Source organism: Chiloscyllium punctatum, chromosome 50 (assembly GCF_047496795.1).
Source record: "Chiloscyllium punctatum isolate Juve2018m chromosome 50, sChiPun1.3, whole genome shotgun sequence".
Classification (NCBI taxonomy): Eukaryota; Metazoa; Chordata; class Chondrichthyes; order Orectolobiformes; family Hemiscylliidae; genus Chiloscyllium; species Chiloscyllium punctatum.
The window spans coordinates 9,702,035-9,711,959 of record NC_092788.1 but is presented as its reverse complement, the minus strand read 5'-3'; positions in this window follow the sequence as shown (position 1 = coordinate 9,711,959).

Below are 9,925 nucleotides of genomic sequence, written 5' to 3'. Positions count from 1 at the left end.
AAGTTGCCCCTTGGGTCTCTTTTATATCATTCTCCTCTCCCCTTAAACCTATGCCCTCTCGTTCTGGACTTCCTAACCCCAGGGAAAAGGCCTTGTCTCTGTATCCCATCCACGCCCCTCATGATTTTATAAACCTCTGAGGTCACCCCTCAGCCTCCTACCACCCAAGTCACAATGGGACCTGGCTGATTGATGGCAGCTTCAGACCAATAGGGGAGTTGGTGTAATCCTCCCGCCAATGGGAGTGAATGAGGGGTGTGGCCAGCAGGCCAACACGTGACCATGAGCTGTGCAGGTGCAATGTCACTGTGAGGGGGGACACCCAGTGAGTGTGAAGGGAGTGGGAGAGACAGCAGAGACTGGGAGAGAAATTGAGTTTGTGTACTAGGTGGGTTGATAAACACACGATGTCGGCTGCGAGACCTGAATTGCAAACTCCCAGTAAACGAAAACCAAAGGAATTGCAGATGCTGTAAATCAGAAACAACAACCAGAAGATCCTGAAAATGCTCAGCAGGTCTGGCAGCATCTGTGAAGAGAAGTCAAAGTTAACATTTCTGATCCAATGACCCTTCGTCAGAACTGATGTTCCTGAGAAACAATGTTGGTTTATATGCAGAAGGTAGGGGTTAAGGTGTAAATGATAGTTGGTGATAGATTCCAAAGAACGCGATGGGAGTAGTTGGACAAAGGAGTGGATAACGATCTGGCTGGGGGAGGGTGAATAGCTGTTTATGGAGACTGTTAGTGACTAACCATAGGTAGTGTGTAATTGCAGCGATGTAATAACAGGGCCTGGTCTATGGGATGGGGGCTAGGACACTATTACGTAGGAGAATTAGGACCTAAAATTATGGAATCCAGTATTGAGGCCAGAGGGCTGAAGGGTCCCCAGGTACAATATGAGGTGATGTTCTTCCAGCTTGTGTTAAAGTGTGGCGCTGGATGTGCACAGCAGGTCAGGGAGTATGCCAGGACATGGCGAATTGACATATTGGGCCTAAGCACTTCTTCAGGAATGTGAGGGTGGGGAAGAGGACAGATAATAGGATGGGTGTGTAGGGCTGGTGGGAAGGTAGTTGGGAAGGCGATAGGAAAATGCAGGTGGGGGTAATGGTGAGAGGGTGGAGTGGATAATTGGGAAGGAAGATGGACAGATGGGACAGTTTGAGGGAGGTGCTGAGTTGGAGGGTTGGATCTGAGATAAGGTCGGGGAGAGGAAATGAGTAAATGTTGCCATGTTGTTGAAGGGTCGCTCCATCCCACCTATTATTTACTCTTTTACCCCTATCTCCTGCAGTCCAAAGACGTGTAGGTTAGGTGAATTGGCCAAGCTAAATTTCCCGTCGTGTTCAGGGATGTGAAGGTGAGGTGCGTTGTTCAGGAGAAATTTAGAGTAATAGAGTAGTGGAATGGGTCTGGGTGGGACACTCTTCGGAGGGTCAATGTGGATTTGTTGGACCGAATGGCCTGTTTCCACACTCTAGGGAGTCTAATATTCCCAGCTGCCATCGGTTCTGAGGAAGGGTCACTGGACCCGGAATGGCCCTTGGTGTGTGCAGGAGCATGAAACTGGGAAGGGGGAGGGGCAGCGGAAACCGGGAGAAAATGATTCCGTTTAGACTGGGAAGTTTTATTTACACGTCTGTACAGGATGTTAGTCCTGAATTAGAAACTCTTGGTCCCATGTTTACAGCAAATGGGAAAACGGCTGTGGGCCTCAGTCAGTGATAGGTCCTGGGTTATGGCCACCATTTTTATTGGGTGCACGGTACAGCAAGGTGCATGGACATGTCCTCTTCCTGGGTGGGGGAGGGGTGATTTGAAGACGAGCGTTTACACATCAGACACATACCAGAGAAATATTTGTCTTTCCAATTCATCCTGCACTGGCTGAGGTTTGTTTTGTGAATTCTTTTTATGGGATATTAAATGAGAATAATTGAGGACAGGATCTCAAAAAAGCAGATTTCTGTACTCAGCGGAGTCATCAGGATCTGGATATCATTAGCATTTTACTGTGGAAGGAGAAAGGGCTGTCTGTTCTGTCTCTGGGAAAATATCTCCAATACTTTTGTGAAGCAACATGCAGAAAGATGTTCAAATTTGTGGTTGAATCCCCCATGGGCGATTTGGCCTGAGTGGGAGCACAGATTTATCCAGATTATACATAGTCTCTTTTTAGGAACTGTCAGATTTAGTCCCAATCACTCACTTCATAATGTTAACGTGTAAACTCCTAATTTTCAACTTCCTGCGAAATTTTCATTAAAATTCTTTGTGAACTCAAATTCCAGCACATTTTCAGGTGGAATGTTCCAGGTTCTGACAACTGTCTGTTCATCCAGAAACTGCTGAGGTCCATGTTGACTCTGGGGTTACAAAGGGCTGAGCTGAAAGATGAGATGCAGTTCCTGAGCTCCCATTGAGATGCATTGGAACAGGACAGGAGGCTGAGGGCAGTGTAGGTGTGAGCAGACAATGAAAATGACAGGGCTGCACTGAGTGTTGCTTGACTCTGAGTGGGTTTTGGAGTTGGGTGTAAACAGAGGGAGGTGAGATAGGGAGAAGTTGAAGCTGAAACTCTGGTTTAGTTCAGGCCATTGAGAAATTCACATGGTCCCAATGGGAACAGCCAATTTGTAAGTGATACCTGCAGAGTATTTGTTATGTTTTTGAAATATAACGTATCAGCTTAAGTAAAGATTGGGGCTTTTGATATATAATGGAAATATTTGAAGTGGAGGAAGGTTGAACGCTCTTTTAAATTCTCTTAATGGGAGTAATTAGCTGAATCCAGAGAGACGTTGTGACAGGAGCCCTCAGACCCATGGGGTGCTCCTCTTGTACAATGTGGGAAATAAGGGATACTTTCCGTGTCCCTGACGGCTATGTGTGCAGGAAGTGGGCCCACCTGCTGCTACTGGGAAACTGCTTTTCAGACCTGGAGTTATGAGTGGACTCACTGTGGAGCATCTGAGAATGTTATGGGCAGCACATTTAGTGAGTTCGTCACACTGCAGGTGAGGGTTACACAGGCACAAAGAGAATGGGTGACCATCAAACCAAATAAAAGGCTCAGGAAGGCAGTGCAGGAATCCCCAGTGATCACCTACTTCTCAGAAAGATACTGAATCCTGCTTGGGATTCTGTTGGGGGTGAATGCGTGGAGTGGCTTCTTGGGAAATCAGCAACAACCAGCTTCATGATACCACAGATAGCTCTGCTGTACAGAACCGGAGGAAAGACATTGGCAGGGCTATAGTGACAGGGGATTCAATGGTCAGGGGTACAGGCAGGCACTTCTGTGGTCACAGACATGAATCCAGGATGGTATGTTACCTCCCTGGTGCCAGGATCCGCGATTATCATGGAGCAGCTGCAGGACATTCTGGAGCTGGAGGGTAAAGTCAGTGGTTGTGGAACACACCGATACCAATGACATCACTAAACAAAGGGATGAGATCCTGAAAGCTGGATTTGGGAGATCACGGATACAGTAAAATGTAGCTCCTGAAATAAAATAATGTCAGACGTACTCAGTGCCATGTGCTAGTGAGAGCAGGAATAAGAGGATAGATCAGCTGGATGTGTGACTGGCGAAATGGTGTACCGGAGAAGGGTTTAGATTCTTCAGGCACTGGGACCGTTTCTGGGTGGGTCCTGTACCAGCCTGACCGGTTACCCCTGGGCAGAGCTGGGAGAATTCTCCTGGTGGAGGCTTTTGCCAGTTCTATTGGTGCCGTTTTAACCAGTCTAACAGGGGGATGGGAACTAAAGTGTAGGCTTAGATGGGTCAGATTCAGGACAGGGAATGGGAGGTAGAATATTAGTGATGTACTCAGCGGCTCAGAAAGCCAAAGGAGAGGAGGATGAAATGAGGATTGAGTCCCTCTTCATCCATCAGTCCTACCATCCCAGGAATTATAGTCAGCAAAATATGGAGCTGTACAGCTCTCTGACTCTAAGTGCTTGAGCAAAATGGGGGAAATCCACAATAAAAACAAAAAGTGCTGGAGATCCTCAGCAGGTCGGGCAGCATCTGAAATGGTGACAGATGCAGGAAACATTGCAGCCTTGAAGAAGTGTTGAGATGATCACACCAGGTACTACAATATCGGTTACACGCTGAGTGCCAGAACGTGGGACTAGAATTAATAGGTGCTTGATGACCAGCATGAATACGATGGGGCTGGAAAGGTGACATTTCGGGTCAGGACTATTCATCAGGGCTGACAAAGGCTTCCGACCCAAAACATCAACCTTCCTGCTCCCGTGATGCAGCCTGACCTCCTGCAGTTCCCCAGATCCACATTGTATGGACTCTGACTTCCAGCATCTGCAGCCCATAACTATCTCCACATCCCAGGACTCAGGCTGGTGACCCTCCTTTACTCTCTCAATAACCAGGAGAGCCTTCCTTGGGAAAGGGGAACAAAGGTATACACAGTACTTCAGGTGTGCTCTCACCAAGGCCCTTCCAGAAAGGGATCCCTGCTCCTGTACACGAATCCTCTCACTAGGAAGGTCACCCATCATTTACATTCTCCACTGCTTCCCACTCCTGCCTGCTTCCGAAAAAGAGGGAATCACAGAAAAACATGGAATCAAATGAGGTCAGAGTCTCTGGTATAAAACTGTTGAACACAATGCCCCCATCTTCTACATACTGGCCATCAAGCGCACGTGCCTGGTATGATAATCTAACCACTTCTTCAAGGCTGCAATGTTTCCTGCATCTGTCAGCGTTTCAGATGCTGCCAGACCTGCTGAGGATCTCCAGCACTTTCTGTTTTCTCTGTTGTGCAGTACTGAAAGGGGGGATTTGCAGTTGAGAAATTCAAATTGAACTTCATGTTCAGTTTTGATGGTTACTTGATCCGTGCCGATCTGAATATCATTGGCCTTATCATGTGGAAGGAAATGTGTGCATTCTGCCCGTGGACGAATATTTCAAATGTTAGTGTGACTGGGAAAAAATACTGAGACAGTGAAGTCCATGTTAGCGTGGGGACTGTGGAGAGAGATTTCATTGGTTTTTGAAAGTCTAAACAATCATGGCACATTTCCCAGGAACAGTTAAGCCACTAGTTTTGTATGAGGACAATTAACCATGAAACGAGAAGACAAAAGGATTCCTGCATCATGGAAAAAGCTATGAAAATGGGATTGTTGTTACGGGGTAAATTATCGATCATTGATTGTAATCCATTGGCGTTGTCATGTCTGTTCCAACGTTGTGGGGAAACACTGGAAATGTGATGAATGCAATGTAGATTTCAGTTATTAAACTGTAAAAGGTGCTGAAGAAATTTGCAAGGATGTTGCCAGGGCTCAGGGATCTGAGTTACAGGGAGAGGTTGGACAAGTGAGGGCTCTTTTTGTTTAGAACAGAGGAAACCGAGGGGGAATATTTTATAGAAGTGTATAAGATCATAAGAGGCGTGGGTAAAGTGAATGCACTCAGTCTTTTTCCCAAGGAACCAAGGACTGGAGGGCATCAGTTTAAGGTTAGAGGAGAAAGAATAAAAGGGAAGCTAAGGGGCAACTGTTTTACACAGAGGGTTGTACGCATATGGAATGAGCTGCCAGTGGAAGTGGTTGAGGCGGATACACTAACAACATGTAAAAGGCATTTGGACAAATACATGGATAGCAAAGTTTCAGAAGCAGATGGGCCAAGTGCAGGGAAATGGGGTTAGCATGGATGGGCATTCTGATCGGCATGGGCCATTTTGGGCCAAAGGGCCTGTCTCTGCTGTAGGATGCTGTAACTAAGTGTATTTGCTATTTCTCCCACGAACTCCGTTGGTATCCTGGGATGTAATCCATCAGGGGAAGGAGACTTGTCTACCTTTAGCGCCATTAGCTTGCCCAGCTCTAACTCTTTCATGATAATGGTCGTTTCTAGATCCTCACCTTCCTCAGTCTCCTTATCAATTACGAATATGTTCTTTGTGTTCTCCACTGTGAAGACTGACTGCTGTGTGCTCATCTTCCTGAACCCTGCTGGATAGGAATTACAAGGCACAGAACTCTGAGAGGTCTTCTTTGAGCATTTATTGATGAGACATGGTAGTTACCTGGGTATTTTACGTGCAAAACGCCTTTAGGCAGCATCAGGTCCGATGTACGGCTGCTATTCTTCTACCTTTTGTGATTTGTGACTTTGCCTAGAGACTGTCTCTCAGGATTATCTCCATGGCAACAATAGTTAAAAGGTCTAGTTCAGTTCAACTCTGTGGTTAAACCACACACCCCTCCCCCCACACCCCCGTGGCTCCCTCAAGTATCTGACAGGCACTTCAGTTTCCGTGGGGCTGTCTATCGGGATGCTGATGTGGAGGAGCCGGGGTTGGGGTGGGGTGGACAAAGTTAAAAACCACACATCACCAGGTTATAGTCCGACAGGTTTATTTGGAAGTACAAGCTTTTAGAGTGTGCCGTGATTTTTAACTTGATCAGGATTATCTCTCTGGTAACTGTTAAATGTTTCAACAATTACAGAGGCCATATGTTCCCCAAACAATAGGTTTCCCTCTAGCAGTGTAAACTGCTATTCTGGCCCTGGGCATAGCTACTCATCACTATTTATACCCAATCCCATTAAGCTTTCAGTTGACCTTTAAAGTTTTACTAATCTCCGAATTTCTCCTTGGTCTTTGCCAATTTGTATGCCTTCTATTTCAATTTGATAGACTCCCTTAGTTCCTTAGACACCCATGGCAGATTACTCCTTTTCCTACAGTCCTTCCTTTTCACTGATATATATTTTTGTTGAGCACTTCGAAAAATTGCTTTGATATTCCTCCACTGTCTGTCAACTGTCCCACAGTTAAGTCTTTGCTCCCAGTCTACATTACCAACTCCTGCCTCGTCCTATTGTAGTCTTCTTTGATTAAGCACAGGATCTTCGGACTGGATTTAATCTCCCCGCTTTCCATCTGTGTTCTAAATTCAACCAGATTTATCACGCGGCTTTTGTCAGATTACGAGGAGAGGCGATGTTTCCTGGGTGTTTTGGTTCTCATTATCAGTGACCTTGGCTTTGTAATAAATTACAGACTAGATATTCACAACAGAGTATTCTGGACAGTGTGAATGTACCACACCGTCTATAACCATAGATCACTGTTACCCCTCAGTTTAAAATTGCAAAATCTTTATCTTCTACACACTTCCCCACTATCTCAGTTTTGAATTTTATTCCACTTGACTATCCTACATTTTCCGAAAATCTCGTTTGGTGAAGGTGGTGAGTTTTGGATTCCGCTTTCCAGTTATTACCGTAAGAAGATAAGCACTGGGCACAGGAGAGGCAATGCAGCCCTTCGAATCAACTCCACCATTTAATACCATGATGATTGAGCTCACCTCGGTCTCAGCTGGATTTTCCCGCCTGCTCTCTCTCTCTCTCTCTCTCTCTCTCTCTCTCTCTCTCTCTCTCTCTCTCTCTCTCTCTCTCTCTCTCTCTCTCTCTCTCTCTCTCTATCTATCTGTCTCACACCCTTCAGCTCATTGCAAATTAACAATCTGTATCTGTCCATTAAATTTACTCATTGTCTTGGCATCCACTGCGTATTGAATAGGGAATTCCTCAGATTCACAACACATCGAGATAGGTACATTCTTCTTCATGAGAATAGAATAGAATCCCTACAGTGCAGAAGCAGGGTATTCATCCATCGAGTCCACGCCAATCCTATAATTCAGACTCACCCATTCCCAGTATTTCCCATGGTTAATGGCTTAACCTGCACATGCATGGACACTGTGGTTTAGCATGGCGAATCCACCTAACCTACACATCTTTGGACTTTGGGAAGAAACTGGAACAACGAACAAAACCATGCAGCCACTGGGAGAACGTGGAAACTCCACACAGTCACCTAAGGCTTGAATCAAACCAGGGTCTCTGAAGCTGTGAGGCAGAGGTGCTAGCCACTGAGCCACCTCTGCCTAAAACTGCTTCCCCTTATTGACCCCTCCACCCCGCAATTGATTGAATCTATATTCCTTACGTCAGAAATTGGGATGTCTAACCAGATGTCTCAGTAAAACCCAATGACAAACCATATGTCCTGTCTGTCTGAATGGGGATCCTTTACACAACACCCTCCACCCCACACGTTTCATTCACTTTACAGAGACAGGGCTCCAATGACTTCATGGGGACTGCAACTCCCACAATCCCTGAGGCAGGAACCACAGGTGTGTGGGGAAACCCGGCACTGTACATGTGCAGAATGTGGGCGGGTTTTGGAGCACATGTTTTGGGGTAATTAGGGGAAAGTACTGTGATTGGCTAGAGGAGAACGTATCTGCTTGTAGTATTGATCAGTTGGGGGGGTCAAAGTGTCACGACACAACGTGGGACCACTCTCCATCCCCAATTCATTGTAATGCTGGGAATAAACTAATGGGAAGCAAGGAAGAATCTGACCCATTCTCCCAGACTGAAGGTTCCTCTTCTGTCCAGGATCTGCCACCTCCCTTTCTGTTTCCTTTTTTTTCATTCTGCTCTTACATTATTGACTTGCAGCATCTGAAGGGAACGGAAGTGAACCCAGAAAGGGTGCAGAGTCTAACCAGGATGGGAAGTGGTGGCAGGGATCTGTTTATCAGTAACTCCATGAGAATGAGGAGGGTGTACATTAGGGGCAGCAGAGTCAGAATGGTGGGAGAGAGTAAGAGGGCTGGAGGGTAACAGCTTTCGGGGAAGAAAGGGGAAATAGATATTCCAGAGAAACTAGAATAGTCTGTTCTGAATTTCTAATCTGTGCATATTCCTTTACACAGGGTGTTAAATGGTGAAGATTTGCAGACTGAAATCTCAAAATCATGTGCAGATTGTGATTAAGTTAACCAGCATTTGAAGAACCAAAGATGGAGAATCACTCGGCCAAAATCCTGTAACACTCTCCCTCCCAGCATTGTCGGTCTATCTGCTAAATGGACTGTGAATGGTTCAAGACAGCAGCTCACGACCATCTTCTCAATGGTACCTAGTGATGGGGAATAAATGCTGGCTGAGCCAGTGATGCCCATATCCTGGAAATGGGTTCTATCTTTATTTGCTGAAACCCGGTTTATGTTACTGCAGGATGATGAGGGACGCTGAGTGCATCCTCCAGGAGGCAGCACCATCACATTACCCCTGCCTACACCCACGCAATAACACAGCAACATCACTGGAACAAAAGGCAGTGAAGCACAAGGTGGACTGAGCTGGATGATCAGCTGTTTCTCATTGAATGGTGGAATCAGATTCAAAGGCCGAATGGCCTTCTCCTGCTGCTATCTCCCAGGCATATATATATTATATATAGCCATGGAGCCCGGGTAGGAAGAAGTAGTCAGGGCAGGGATTCTGCAGGAGAGTGCACTTCCACCTCAGTTTTCAGTGAGGGATGGTTTGATGGATTTTATTTAACATTTGTCTTTAACGCAAGGTTTGTGAATTTGTTTTTTTTTATAAAGTACAAGTTTATTCCACAATAAATAAAACTTAAGGAATCGAATCTATCTGCATATAACAGTTTTTAAAATTTCAAATGCCCTTTAAACAAAATCCTGCCTACTCCCCGGACGCCATCACTTTTCAGTTACTCAAACTCCAGGGAAATATTCCTTCCCTCTCTGAACCTTTGGTTTGATTTAACTACTTTCAGTTCTCGTTCTGTGAGCTGTGAAGCATTTTTCTCCCATTTCTCCTACCCAGAAGTGTTATCTCACACAGCTGAGCAACCTTCCCACCATCAACATCATTATTCCATTATTTTGTTTTTTGTTAACGTATAATCGCCAGCAGGAGCACACCAGTGTCATCAGTTGAATATTTACAAACAAAGCCCATTATGGGCAAAGCAAACCATTACAAGTGACAGAGTGGGAAGGGACTAAATCAAAGTAGAGTTGGGGGTGA